At 44.9% G+C, this 15,825-nt stretch overlaps 1 protein-coding gene across 3 annotated transcripts in view; it reads right to left on the bottom strand.

Moving 5' to 3' along the window:
- The window catches only part of LOC141052124 (leucine-rich repeat and fibronectin type III domain-containing protein 1-like protein), an 884,877-nt gene that overhangs the window by 528,883 nt on the left and 340,169 nt on the right, over positions 1 to 15,825 (bottom strand). The gene's annotated exons all lie outside the window — the stretch shown is intronic.

The following is a 15,825-nucleotide window of genomic DNA, read 5'->3' as shown; positions in this document are numbered from 1 at the left end:
GGAGTTGGCTGCTATTCAGTGGTGCGAGCTGAAAGGAAGGATGGTCTGGTCGGTTCAAAAATAAGAGGTCTGTGCATGGACAAAATCGTAAGGTACAAAACAAGCAAAGCAAAGTCAAAGCAAAGTCAAAAATCAGGAATGTCAACTGTGAAGCAAAGCAGGACAAAAAGAGTTTACATGCAAGTCAAATTATAACTGGCAGTGGTGGACAGTAGGCTTTTAGGAACTTAAATATTCTGCAGCCCAACCTAGGCCAAATAGGAGGAAGGAAGAAACAAAAAAAAATGAGAAACGTTTACTTCTGATCTCTCAGCATGGACAGAACTACAAGTCCCCGAGGACACAAAAGTAGAGTTATCACCACCTGATGACAGAAGCAGAGACAGGAAGAGCAGGAACCAATGTATATGTCATAAATATATTTACATTTATTAACTATTCATATATGCATCCATCTAATACCTGTCTATTTAATATCTAACTTCTATTTAGCCAGTGAATATCTATTTTTCTATCTACTGTCATGACAAAAACTAAATACACTCTTAATTCTATGGTTCTACCTATAAATAGGGATGAGAGGACTCATGGAAGTTCAGGATCTGGAACCTGACTGAACTTTAGTCCGAAGTTCAGTTCGGTTACATGAACTATACCCGAAATATATATCTATATATTTATATATACAGTGGAAACCAGGTGTTCCAATACACTACGCAGGTTTTTCTCAATATCTGACATGAAATCAGAATAAACCTTTCCCGTTTTAGGTCAATTAGGATTAACATAATTCTTAATATTTGTCAAATGTCAGAATAATGAGAGAGAGAGAATGTTTTAAGGAATTTTTATTACTTACTGCAAAGTCAAAAGTTTACATGCACTAAGATTACTATGCCTTTAAACATCCCTGGTCTGCACATATGATGGTGTCATGTATTTGGAGGCTTCTGAGGTTTTTTGGTAACATCTGAGTTAATTAGAGACACATCTGTGGATGTATTTTAATGCACACCTGAAACATACTGCTTCTTTGAGTAGCATCATGGGAAAGTCTAAAGAAATCAGTCAATATGTCAGGAAGAGAATTGTGGACTTGCACAAGTCTGGCTCATCCTTGGGTACAATTTCAAGATACCTGAAGGTGCCTCGTTCATTTGTACAAACAATTATACGTAAGTACAAACAAGATGGGAATGTCCAGCCATCATACCGCTCAGGAAGGAGACAGGTTCTGTGTCCCAGACATGAACGTTCTATGATCCAACATGTGTAGATGAACCCAAGGATAAAAGCAAAGGACCTTGTGAAGATGATGATGGAAGTTGGTAAGAGTGTGTCAATATCCACAGTGAAACAAGTACTGTATCAACATGGGTTGAAAGGCCACTCTGCCAGGAAGAAGCCATTACTCCAATAGAAACAGAAAAGCTATATTTATGTTTACAAATGCGCACAGGAACAAAGACTTTATGTCAGAGACACCGCACTGCACTCGCTCATAGAGCCAGTGCGCGTGTCCTGAGAACAGAAGCAGTGCTAAAAGATACCTGTGGAGTGTGCAGCAGAGGTGACCATGCGTGCTTCAGGATAATAGTGTCAGGGTCCAGTCAGCGCTGGAAGGTAAAGAGGCAAAGGACCTGCGGACACTAAAACTGAATAATGTGCACGGGACCTATGGTCATGTGACTGCAAGGGGGCGGGGCTTAGCGTCCTGTATTCAGATAGGACAGGACACCATACAACAACTCAGAGTCAGGCAAAACAGAGGTCACACACAGTACGGGCAAACGAGGTACAGGAGAGACGAACAGGCGGGTAGTCAGACAGAGCCAAGGGTCATACACAAGAGGGCGACGTGGTACCAAGGGGACGAGCAGAGAGAAGTCGGGTCACAAGCAGAGAGTCATACACGAGAGGTAGCGCAGTACAAGAGGGTCAGGCAGAACTCGTAACAGGGACAGAACCAGATCACAACCGAACAAACAAGCAAGATATCAGGCACAAGGCACACGTATACAAGAGGTCACTTAACTCAGCCGAGGGCAGGAGTATAACTGACACCGGACCCAGGTCCAGTGAACACTAAATAGCCTCCTGCTGCCAGAGAGAGGCAGCACAATTAACCCATAGTCTAACCAGGACGGGTCAAAGCGAAATCCCGTCCTGGATCATGACACTTTATTTTTCGGAGCCTTGTCCTGTGGTCTGATGTAACTAAAATTGAAATTTTTGTGCATAATGACCATCGTTACGTTTGGAGGAAAAAGGGAGAAGCTTGGAAGCCTAATAACACCATCCCAACTGTGAAACACGGAGGTGGCAGCATCATGTTGTGGGGTTGTTTTGCTAAAGGAGGGACTGGTGAACTTCACAAAATAGATGGCACCATAAGAAAAGAAGATTATGTGGAAATACTGAATAAACATCTCAAGACATCAGCCAGGAAGTTAAAGCTTAGGCGGAAATGGGTCTTCCAAATGGACATTGACCTTAACCCCTTCACTACCAAGGGTGGTTTGCACGTTAACTACCGGGCCAATTTTTACAATTCTGACCACTGTCCCTTTATGAGGTCATAACTCTGGAACGCTTCAACGGATCTAGGCGGTTCTGACATTGTTTTCTCATGACATATTGTACTTCACTTTAGTGATAAAATTTCTTCGCTATAACTTGCGTTTATTTATGAAAAAAACGGAAATATGGCGAAAATTTAGAATATTTTGCGATTTTCAAAGTTTGAATTTTTATTACCTTAAACCAGAGAGTGAGGCCGGTTTCACACTAGCGCATTTTCAGCGCGCGCACGGCCGGGGGTAGCTCCGCCCCCGATCCGGCTCTCTGCCCGGCGTGCCCGCCCCTTCCTTGTAGCGCCGCCTCCTAGCGGACAGCGGCGCCTGCGATCGGCGCACCCTATCTTTAGCATAGGGTGCGCCGATCGTGCGCAGGCCGTGCGCTAGTTGCGCTTTGACCTGCGCTGCGCACTTTTGACGGTGCGCCGTGCGCGCCAAAATCCGAAAAGTTTGATTTTGGCGCGCACGGCGCACCGTCAAAAGTGCGCAGCGCAGGTCAAAGCGCAACTAGCGCACGGCCTGCGCACGATCGGCGCACCCTATGCTAAAGATAGGGTGCGCCGATCGCAGGCGCCGCTGTCCGCTAGGAGGCGGCGCTACAAGGAAGGGGCGGGCACGCCGGGCAGAGAGCCGGATCGGGGGCGGAGCTACCCCCGGCCGTGCGCGCGCTGAAAATGCGCTAGTGTGAAACCGGCCTAACATGACAGAAAATAGTTAATAAATAACATTTCCCACATGTCTACTTTACATCAGCACAAATTTGGAAACAACATTTTTTTTTGTTAGGAAGTTATAAGGGTTAAAAGTTGACCAGCGATTTCTCATTTTTACAACAAAATTTACAAAACCATTTTTTTTAGGGACCACCTCACATTTGAAGTCACTTTGAGGGGTCTATATGGCAGAAAATACCCAAAAGTGACACCATTCTAAAAACTGAACCCCTCAAGCTACTCAAAACTACATTCTAGAAGATTATTTAGCATTCAAGTGCTTCACAGGAGCAGAAGCAACATGGAAGGAAAAAAATAACATTTAACTTTTTAGTCACAAAAATGATCTGTTAGCAACAATTTTTTAATTTTCCCAAGGGTAACAGGAGAAATTGGACCCCAAAAGTTGTTGTCCAATTTGTCCTGAGTACGCTGATACCCTATATGTGGGGGGGGACCACTGTTTGGGTGCACGGCAGGGCTCGGAAGAGAAGCAGCGCCGTTTTACTTTTTCAACCTAAAATTGGCTGGAATTGAGATTGGACACCATGTTGCGTTTGACGAGCCCCCAATGTGCCCAAACAGTGGAAACCCCCCACAAGTGACCCCATTTTGGAAACTAGACCCCCTAAGGAACTTATCTAGATGTGTGGTGAGCACCTTGAACCCCCTGGGGCTTCACAGGAGTTTATAATGCCCGGGCGTGAAAATAAAAAATCATATTTTTTCCACAAACATGATCGTTTAGTCCCCAATTTTTTATTTTCCCAAAGGTAGCAGGAGAAATTGGACCCCAAAAGTTGTTGTCCAATTTGTCCTGAGTACGCTGATACTCTATATGTGGGGGGGACCACTGTTTGGGCGCACGGCAGGGCTCGGAAGGGAAGCAGCGCCGCTTGACTTTTTCAACCTAAAATTGGCTGGAATTGAGATTGGACGCCATGTTGCGTTTGACGAGCCCCTAATGTGCCCAAACAGTGGAAACCCCCCACAAGTGACCCCATTTTGGAAACTAGACCCCCTAAGGAACTTATCTAGATGTGTGGTGAGCACCTTGAACCCCCTGGGGCTTCACAGGAGTTTATAACGCCCGGGCGTGAAAATAGAAAATCATATTTTTTCCACAAACATGATCGTTTAGTCCCCAATTTTTTATTTTCCCAAAGGTAGCAGGAGAAATTGGACCCCAAAAGTTGTTGTCCAATTTGTCCTGAGTACGCTGATACTCTATATGTGGGGGGGACCACTGTTTGGGCGCACGGCAGGGCTCGGAAGGGAAGCAGCGCCGCTTGACTTTTTCAACCTAAAATTGGCTGGAATTGAGATTGGACGCCATGTTGCGTTTGACGAGCCCCTAATGTGCCCAAACAGTGGAAACCCCCCACAAGTGACCCCATTTTGGAAACTAGACCCCCTAAGGAACTTATCTAGATGTGTGGTGAGCACCTTGAACCCCCTGGGGCTTCACAGGAGTTTATAACGCCCGGGCGTGAAAATAAAAAATCATATTTTTTCCACAAACATGATCGTTTAGTCCCCAATTTTTTATTTTCCCAAAGGTAGCAGGAGAAATTGGACCCCAAAAGTTGTTGTCCAATTTGTCCTGAGTATGCTGATACTCTATATGTGGGGGGGACCACTGTTTGGGCGCACGGCAGGGCTTGGAAGGGAAGCAGCGCCGCTTGACTTTTTCAACCTAAAATTGGCTGGAATTGAGATTGGACGCCATGTTGCGTTTGACGAGCCCCTAATGTGCCCAAACAGTGGAATCCCCCACAAGTGACCCCATTTTGGAAACTAGACCCCCTAAGGAACTTATCTAGATGTGTGGTGAGCACCTTGAACCCCCTGGGGCTTCACAGGAGTTTATAACGCCCGGGCGTGAAAATAAAAAATCATATTTTTTCCACAAACATGATCGTTTAGTCCCCAATTTTTTATTTTCCCAAAGGTAGCAGGAGAAATTGGACCCCAAAAGTTGTTGTCCAATTTGTCCTGAGTACGCTGATACTCTATATGTGGGGGGGACCACTGTTTGGGCGCACGGCAGGGCTCGGAAGGGAAGCAGCGCCGCTTGACTTTTTCAACCTAAAATTGGCTGGAATTGAGATTGGACGCCATGTTGCGTTTGACGAGCCCCCAATGTGCACAAACAGTGTAAACCCCCCACAAGTGACCCCATTTTGGAAACTAGACCCCCTAAGGAACTTATCTAGATGTGTGGTGAGCACCTTGAACCCCCTAGGGCTTTACAGGAGTTTATAACGCCCGGGCGTGAAAATAAAAAATCATATTTTTTCCACAAACATGATCGTTTAGTCCCCAATTTTTTATTTTCCCAAAGGTAGAAGGAGAAATTGGACGTCAAAAGTTGTTGTCCAATTTGTCCTGAGTACGCTGATACTCTGTTTTTGGGGGGGACCACTGATTGGGCGCACGGCAGGGCTCGGAAGGGAAGCAGCGCCGCTTGACTTTTTCAACCTAAAATTGGCTGGAATTGAGATTGGACGCCATGTTGCGTTTGACGAGCCCCCAATGTGCTCAAACAGTGGAAACCCCCCACAAGTGACCCCATTTTGGAAACTAGACCCCCTAAGGAACTTAACTAGATATGTGGTGAGAACTTTGAACCCCCAAGTGTTTCACTAAAGTTTATACTGCCCAGGCGTGAAAATAATAAATCCTATTTTGTGCCCACAAAAATGATCGTTTAGTCCCCAATTTTTAATTTTCCCAAGCGTAACAGGAGAAATTGGACCCCAAAAGTTGTTGTCCAATTTGTCCTGAGTACGCTGGTGCCCCATATGTGGGGGAAAACTACTGTTTGGGCACACGTCGGTGCTCAGAAGGGAAGAAGTGACGCTTTGGAATGCAGACTTTGATGGAATGGTCTGCGGGCGTCATGTTCCGTTTGCAGAGCCCCTGATGTGGTTAAACAGTAGAAACCCCCCACAAGTGACCCCATTTTGGAAACTAGACCCCCTAAGGAACTTATCTAGATATGTGGTGAGAACTTTGAACCCCCAAGTGTTTCACTAAAGTTTATACTGCCCAGGCGTGAAAATAAAAAATCCTATTTTGTGCCCACAAAAATGATCGTTTAGTCCCCAATTTTCAATTTTCCCAAGCGTAAGAGGAGAAATTGGACCCCAAAAGTTGTTTTCCAATTTGTCCTGAGTACGCTGGTGCCCCATATGTGGGGGAAAACTACTGTTTGGGCACACGTCGGGGCTCAGAAGGGAAGAAGTGACGCTTTGGAATGCAGACTTTGATGGAATGGTCTGCGGGCGTCATGTTCCGTTTGCAGAGCCCCTGATGTGGTTAAACAGTAGAAACCCCCCACAAGTGACCCCATTTTGGAAACTAGACCCCCTAAGGAACTTATCTAGATATGTGGTGAGAACTTTGAACCCCCAAGTGTTTCACTAAAGTTTATACTGCCCAGGCGTGAAAATAAAAAATCCTATTTTGTGCCCACAAAAATGATCGTTTAGTCCCCAATTTTCAATTTTCCCAAGCGTAAGAGGAGAAATTGGACCCCAAAAGTTGTTTTCCAATTTGTCCTGAGTACGCTGGTGCCCCATATGTGGGGGAAAACTACTGTTTGGGCACACGTCGGGGCTCAGAAGGGAAGAAGTGACGCTTTGGAATGCAGACTTTGATGGAATGGTCTGCGGGCGTCATGTTCCGTTTGCAGAGCCCCTGATGTGGTTAAACAGTAGAAACCCCCCACAAGTGACCCCATTTTGGAAACTAGACCCCCTAAGGAACTTATCTAGATATGTGGTGAGAACTTTGAACCCCCAAGTGTTTCACTAAAGTTTATACTGCCCAGGCGTGAAAATAAAAAATCCTATTTTGTGCCCACAAAAATGATCGTTTAGTCCCCAATTTTCAATTTTCCCAAGCGTAAGAGGAGAAATTGGACCCCAAAAGTTGTTGTCCAATTTGTCCTGAGTACGCTGGTACCCCATATGTGGGAAAAAACTGTTTAGGCACACGGCAGGGTCGGAAGGGAGTGACGTTTTGAAATGCAGACTTAGATGGAATGGTCTGTGGGCGTCATTTTCCATTTGCAGAGCCCCTGATGTGCCTAAACAGTAAAAAAAACCCACAAGTGACATTGATTTGGAAACTAGACCCCCAAGGAACTTATCTAGATGTGCCCCAACTAATCTAATGTTTCCGGTAACGAAATTTAGTAGTGCATTGAGGTGTGGTACAATTTGAAGCAATCCTTCATATACAGGCCAGGTTTTTCGGGGCAGGTGTCGCATTGATAAATGGTGTCCTTGCGTATTCCGTTTTTGTAACACACTCGGCACCTTTTTTGCGATTTACCTCTTTTTCCAGTTTGCGGGACCTCCCTCGGGAAATGCTGACCTGGTACAATACGAGCACCTTCAGTTCCGGAAGTTCTGGGGCCCGCTCCTTCCAGAGTGCCAAACATCAGGGCCTTAACCACTACCTCCTGAAACTGAAGGTACGACGTATCGCTGGGGCATGCACATTGTGACAATAGGAATGCGTTGAGCATTGCCAATTGGACGATATGCACGACCAGCTTTTTGTACCACGCCTTGGCCTTTCTCAAAGCATTGTACGGTTGGAGGTATTGATCGGAGCGATCAACGCCCCCCATGTTTTTATTGTACCCCAGCACACATTCAGGTTTGCTGACCTGTGCCGAGGTACCCCGTACAGTGCTGAGGGCGCTGCCATCACCGTGTATGGTGGTCAAGAGAAAGACATCCCTCTTGTCCTTGTACTTGACCACCAGCAGGTGGTCGCTACATTGGGCCCTGCTCTCACCTTTTCGGAGCATCTGCCCAAGTAGCGTCTTCGGGAGGCCTCTCTGATTTTTGCGGACAGTACCGCAAGCTGCGGTACCTCGCGCAAAGAGGGCTTTGTAGAGTGGGACACTGGTATAAAAGTTATCAGTGTAGAGGTGATAACCTTTATCCAGCAGTGGGTGCACCAAATCCCACACAATTTTCCCACTCACTCCCAGGTCAGGAGGACACTCAGGGGGTTCAATCCTGGTGTCCTTTCCTTCGTACACTCTAAACCTGTGGGTGTACCCTGAGGTACTCTCACACAGCTTATAGAGTTTGATTCCGTACCTGGCCCTCTTACTGGGCAGGTATTGACGGAATCCGAGCCTGCCCTTAAAATGGACCAAGGACTCGTCCACGCAGATGTTCCTTTGGAGCACGTACACTTCAGCAAACTTTTTGTTGAAGTGTTCGATGACCGGCCGAACTTTGAACAGACGGTCAAAGTTGGGGTCATCTCGTGCGAGACACTGTGCATTATCGTTATAATGCAGAAACTTGAGGATGGCCTGAAAACGCGCCCGGGCCATGACCATTCGGAATACTGGAGTGTTGTATAAAATATCAACACTCCAATATTGCGAAATTTCAGGCTTCTTCAGGATACCCATGTGGAGGACCAGGCCCCAAAACTTCGTCATTTCAACTGCGTCCACAGGAGACCAGTTAGTATAGGATGAAAGCGGGTTTTGCTCCAAAAATTGCCGAGCGTACAAATTAGTTTGCTCCACCATGTGGTTAACAAAATCCTCAGAGAAAAAGACTTTGAAAAAGTCAATTTCTGTGAGGCCGGTGGTGTCAAACTTGATTCCTGATTCTGCCACAAAATCAGGAATCAGTGGCTCGTAATTTTCGGGGGGCGAGGTCCACACAGGGTCTGCTGAATCAGCTGCGGGCATGGTGGGCGCTGCCTCATCTTCTGTCCTGGAGCGTCTGCGTGGCGGTTCCGCAGGACCCGAGGAGGAAGATGAGGAGGGGGAAGAGGAAGAAGAAGAGGATGAAGAATCCGAAAAATAAAGAAAAGTCGGATCGTCATCCTCGCTATCAGTGTCGGAGGCAAGGTAAGAATATGCCTCCTCCATTGAATAGCGCTGTTGGGAGGAACATGATGGGCGGGACATTTTTTTGTGTAAATATGGTGCTTGGGTGTACTTTATTTATAACTGTGTATGTGGTGGGGGGCTAGTGATTGGTGCACACTATCCTGTAAGAAAAAGCTAAAAGGAAATGTGGAAAAAAAAGTCTAAAACAGCAGGACCTAGATATGGTAAGTGAACGGCGTCACTTACCAAAATTCAGTGGCTGCTGGATGTGTGCACAGGGGTGGCTCAAAGGGGGGGGGAGGTGAAAAAGAAAAATGGAAAACAGTCGGCACGAACTTTTATAAGTGAATTGCGTCACTTATCAAAATTCAGCGGCTGCTAAATGTGCACACGGAAACGGCACAAAGGGGGGTAAAAAGAGGGGGCTGGGAGGATTGGGGTGGATGAATAGAGATCGGACAGGGATCAACAGTTAGGGTTGTAGTTACGTGGCACAAAAAGGGGAGAAAAAAATTTAAAACGGCAGGCAGGTGGCGCAAAAGTGGGGTGGAGGGGGGTGGGGGATGGGGGGATTGGGGTGGATGAAGAGAGATTGGGCAGGGGTCAGTTAGGGTTGTTGTTAGGTGGCACAAGGGGGGGAGAAAAAAAATGAAAAACGGGATGTGTGTGCGAAGGAAAAAAGGCGAGCACGAGTGTTGATCGGTGAACTGCGTCACCGATCAACGCTCGGTGGCTGCGCACGGAGGTGGCGCAAAAGTGGGGTGGAGGGGGGTAAAAATAGGGGGAAGGGGGATGGGGGGATTGGGGTGGATGAAGAAAGATTGGGCAGGGGTCAGTTAGGGTTGTAGTTAGGTGGCACAAGGGGGGGAGAAAAAAATGAAAAACGGGATGTGTGTGCGGAGTAAAAAAAAGCGAGCACAAGTGTTGATCGGTGAACTGCGTCACCGATCAACGCTTGGCGGCTGCACACGGAGGCGGGCCAAAAGGGGGGGTGGAGGGGGTAAAAGGGGGGTGAGGGGGGGTAAAAGGGGGGTGAGGGGGGTAAAAGGGGGGACGGGGGAATGAAGATAGGTGGGGGGGTGAAGATAGATTGGGCAGGGGATCAGGGATCAATTAGCACTTACAGTTGTAGTTTTCTTTCTTCTTCTTCTTTCTTCTGCAGGGATTGTGATGCTACAAGCTGTGGCACCACAATACCCAGCACAGGAGCTCTTGCTGCGTCCGACCTCTCTGCAGGAATCCTCAGCTAGAGTGAGGACCCCTGCAGACAGGTTAGACAGGTCAGAGGCAGGTCAGGGGGCAGGTCACAGAGCGGTCACTTCGCTGCTGTGACCTGTCATTGGTGGGATCGAATGATTACATCGATCCCACCAATCCCTGATCTGCCTGGTGACCATGGTAACTGCCTAGGATCGGAGCTCACAGCTCCGATTCCTAGGCAGGTCATGGCCAGGTCATCAGGTAATCGATCGCGCCAACCACTTCCTGCAGGCCCTACTGGGCCTGTCCTAGGCTCTGGCCTAGGATCGGTGCTATTACAGCACCGATCCGGGCCGGTACCGGCAGGGCACAGCGGCGATATTGCGCCGCTGTGCGCTGCGATTGGCGCGATCGATTAGATCGGCGATCGCGCCAATCTGGGGGCTTTTCTCCGGTGCCTGGCGTTGCCAGGCACCGGTCCTAGGATCGAGTACATCGGTACTCGATCCTAGCCTAGATTCCTGTTGTTTCAGCCAATCTGATTGGCTGAAACAAAGAGAGTTGCTGTGATTGGTTGTTCTGAATTGAACAGCCAATCACAGCTCAGAGAGGGGCGGGCCAGGGCGGAGACTGCCCGGGATGCCGAGGCCATCTATCCTGAGGTAAGATGGCATCGGCATTTTAATGCGATCACCGCGACTTAAGTCGCGATGTCGCATTAAAGGGCATGACGTAATATTCCGTCCATGGTAATTAGGTCCATGGTCACATGGACGGAATATTACGTCAATTGTAGGTAAGGGGTTAAGCATACTGTCAAAATGGTAACAAAGTGGCTTAAGGATAACAAAGACAATGTTTTGGAGTGGTCATCACAAAGCCCTGATCTCAAACCTATTGAAAATTTATGGGTAAAGCTGAAAAGGCCGAAGCGAGCAAAGGCGACCTACAAACCTGGATCAGTTGCACCAGTCTGTCAGGACGAATGGGCCCAAATTCCAACCAACTATTGTGAGAAGCTTGTAGAAGGATATCCCAAATGTTTGACCCATCATTCGGTTTAAGGGCAATGGTACCAAATACTAATGAAATGTATGGAAACATTTGACTTTGCAGTAAGTAATAAAAAATGCCTTAAAACTTTTTTTCTCTCATTATTCAGGTATTTTGCAAATATTAATAATTATGGTAATCCTAATTGCTCTAAAACAGGAAAGGTTTATTCTGATTTCATGTCAGATATTGAGAAGAACAATACAGATGTGTCTTTTTTACAGTGTATGTAAACTTCTGGTTTCAACTGTACATCTCTGTCATGTGTTTTTGTGTTAACAAAATCAGGGCCAAAATGCAGTACACTGTACTTTCATAAGAATTAAATGGGTAAGTAGTAGCAAGTGCTGATAATCAAATGGTCTTGATTAACTGTTTATCAGCAAGTGTGACCACCACTATAAAAGCATACGTTTTTGACATTAACGCAATGCCAAGGAAGAATTAAATGAGCAATTATCCTAGAATAGCAATTGGTGCTGTCCATGAATTAAGGAAGGGTTGTAAAGGTATCAAATAATTTGAAGTACATCATTGTACTGTGAAAAAAATTACTTTAAAGTGGAAATCATTCAAGGAAGTTGATAATTTTCTCTAAAGTGAACATATCAGCAAATTAACCCCATAGGACAGATCATGCAATGCTCAGAGAAACTTAAAAAAAGACCCAAGAGCTAAAGCTCACACTTTAAAGGTCCCAATTAGCATGTTTAATGTATTTTCAGGCTCAGTAAAATCCCTTTTATCCTGGTGCAGTTTGTTTAAAAAACAACTTTGCTTTACTCGCCTTCCTAGAGCTAGGACTGAGACTCTAACAATGCTCTCATTGTCTGCTATTGTCTACAGCCCTGTTATCATGTCAACAGTGCTACAGTGAATAATTGAGCTTAGCTGCTTCTCCTGAGAAAATGTCACAAGTCACTCAAAGATGCTGAGCTCCATGATCGGCTATAGCGTTGTTGATGTGACGTCAACACTGCAAACAATAATAGACACTGAGAGCAACAGCAAAGACTATGCATTGGACTTGGGGAGGGTGAGTAAAGAAAGCTTGTTTTTTAAAAAAATAAACTGCCAGAGTTTTTATCGAAACCAGAAACATAAATGTACAAGTTCATTGACAGTACAATTAGAATAAGACACAACAAATATTACTTTTTTGGAAGGGTTGCCAGAAGAAAACTTTGTCTTTACATAACGAACATGGCAGCATGCTTCATCACAACAAACTTCAAGACTTTTGGAACAATGTCCTTTGGACAGAGGAGACCAAAGTGGAGATGTTAACAGTAGTGCCCTGTGCCACATTTGTGGTTATTTTCAGTGGTTGTCTTTTTTCAAACACCTTAAACCAACTATTCTGCACAGTGGTGGTGGTGGAGGGATGATGAATCCCTAAAGAGTGGGTGGGAGAATGTCCACCCTATCTCCAGCTGCAGAGTTGGCACAGCCATGTGCTAACAGGACCTGTGTGACATCACAGTCATTTGATCAGTCACATGGTCTGAGCTTAAATGGCTGGCCTTGAGAGGCAGTCTGTGTGTTGTTTTTGGAGAGGAAAGACTCCAAAGCAGTGGCTCCAGGTGGAGCTGAAGACACAAGAGGGTCTGAGAGGGCAAAACCCCTCAGACAACTAGACTTTGGTATACATTATTTTTTTGTTTTCCCGTTCTGCCAGAAAGGCCATGTTTACTTGACTGAATCCTACGGTGGATTATGCTGTTCCACAATAAACCAGAAGGTGTTTTACCACGAGAAGAGTTACTCTGTCTACCTTGGGAAGCAGCTGAGTGAGTCAACCCCTCACATTGCCTAATGTTACGACATTCTGATAAATAAAAACCATAGAATTCACAAGGGGTGTACTTAGCTTTTCTCATGTCTGTATACATCCATCATCTATTTACCTATTTACCTATCTATCTATATTTCAATGTAATGTTTATATGATGATCCATCTTTCCATTTAATATCTATCTGTTCATTTAAAGTTAACCTGACAGCATGAACCTGACATTGGCCATATTACTGCAGCCAGATATGTTTTAACCTGAAACTCTACGGCATTTCAGAAAAAAATGGCTGTCTACTGCGTGTTTTGGCAAAATAGTCCCTGCCCTGAACATGCTTTAGTCTAGATATACTACATCTACTGCATTTCCCTAATCTACCCAGTCAGTAATCCATCATAGAAGGAAATTGGATTAGTCTGGCATGACTTGTTTGCTACAAACCCATGCTGACAATGGTTAATTACTGTATTCTTATCCAAGTACTTACATACATGGTGTATGTTTAATAATTTGCTCAAATATCTGTCCTGCTAGAGAAGTAAGGCTCACTGGCATGTAATTTCCTGGCTCCATCTTCTTTCCTTTTTTGAAGATGGGGACAACATTTGCAAATCCCCAGTCTTCTGGGACTTCTACTCTTCAGGACCTTTCAAAGATTCTGGCTAGTCGTTCTGCAATTTCCTCTGCTAATTCTTTCAGCACCCTAGGATGTAATTCATCTGGACCAGGAGATTTAAATTCATTTAAATTACCTATTTTCTCGTATGAGTGCTGTGTTTTTAATGGATACCACTCGTACCCCATGTACTGTATGTGATAGCTCACATATCCGATTTTTTCCATCGGACCAGGTGGTCCAGACAAAAGTAAAGAAACCTCTCCATCATTGATCAGAGTATAGGAACAAAGTCGCCAATGCAAGTCTATTGATCTGTGGAAAAAAAAAATCTGATAGCAAATGGATGCCATCTGTGTGTTCTCCATTTTTTATGAACTTTCTAATAGGAGACACTTGAGAAATCTCCATCGGTTGTTTTTTTTTTCTGCATCTGAGCAATAATGATTATAGAATCATAGAATTGTAGAGTTGGACGGTACCTCCTGGGTCATCTGGTCCAACCCCCCTGCTCAAAGCAGGATTCACTAAATTATCCCAGACAGATGTCTGTCAAGCCTCTGTTTGAAGACTTCCATGGAAGGAGAACTCACCACCTCTCGTGGCAGCCTGTTCCTCTCATTGATCACCCTCACTGTCAAAATGTTTTTTCCAATATCTAATCTGTGTCTCCTCCCATTCAGTTTCATCCCATTGCTTCTAGTCTTTCCTTGTGCAAATGAGAATAAAGATGATCCTTCTACAATGTGACAGCCCTTGAGATTTTTTTTAGACAGATATTAAGTCTCCTCTCAGTCTTCTCTTCTGCAAGCTAAACATTCCTAAATCCTGCAACCGTTCCTCATAGGATATGGTTTGCAGACCGGTCACCATTCTGGTCGCTCTTCTCTGAACTTGCTCCAGTTTGTTGATGCCTTTTTTAAAATGCGGTGCCCAAAACTGGACACAGTATTCCAGATGAGGTCTGACCAAAGAGGAGTAGAGGGAAATGATGACTTTACGTGATCTAGACTGTATGCTTCTGTAATACATCCCAGAATTTCATTTGCCTTTTTTGCTGCTGCATCACACTGTTGACTCATGTTCAGTTTATGATCTATTAGTATACCCATCTTTTTCACATGTGCTGTTGCTTCCTCCCATTTTGTATATGCTTTTTCATTTTTATTGCCCAGATGTAGTGTTTTGCATTTTTCCCCTCTTAAAAAACATTCTGTTAGTTGCTGCCCACTGCTCCAGTTTATTTATATCTTTTTGAATCCTCTCTCTCGCTTCTCTAGTATTAGCTATCCCTCCTAGCTTTGTGTCATCAGCAAATTTAATCAGTGTACCCTCAATTCCTTCATCTAAATTATTGATAAAAATATTGAACAATACAGGGCCCAGGACAGATCCCTGTGGTACCCCACTTGAGACATTCTTCCAACTGGATGTGCAGCCATTTACAACCACTCTGAGTCTGATCACTAAGCCAGTTATGGATACACCAAACAGTTGCCTTGTCCATTCCATACTTAGTCATTTTTTCAATAAGGATGGTATGAGATACTTTGTCAAATGCTTTGCTGAAGTCAAGATATACTATATCTACAGCATTTCCCTGATCCACCCAGTCAGTGATTCTGTCATAGAAGGAAATTAAGTTAGTCTGACATGACTTATTAGTTACAAATCCTTACTGACTCTGGTTAATCATTTCATTCTTATCCAGGTACTTACATACATGTTGTTTAATAATTTGTTCAAAGATCTTTCCTGGTATAGAAGTCAGACTCACCAGCCTATTGTTCCCTGGGTCCACCTTCTTCCCCTTTTTGAAGCTAGGAACAATATTTGCTTTTCTCCAGTCTTCCGGGACTCCTCCTGTTCTCCGAGAATATTCAAAGATTATGGACAGTGGTTCAAAAATTTCTTCTGCTATCTCTTTCAGTACTCTGGGGTATAATTCATCTGGACCTGGAGACTTGAATTAATTTATGTTAGCTAAGTGTTTCCT

Source organism: Dendrobates tinctorius, unplaced genomic scaffold, assembly GCF_039654945.1.
Source record: "Dendrobates tinctorius isolate UK_male_01 unplaced genomic scaffold, ASM3965494v1 ptg000158l, whole genome shotgun sequence".
Lineage (NCBI taxonomy): Eukaryota > Metazoa > Chordata > Amphibia > Anura > Dendrobatidae > Dendrobates > Dendrobates tinctorius.
Note: the sequence above shows the minus strand (reverse complement) of the source record. Positions and strands in the feature narration are given on the sequence as shown.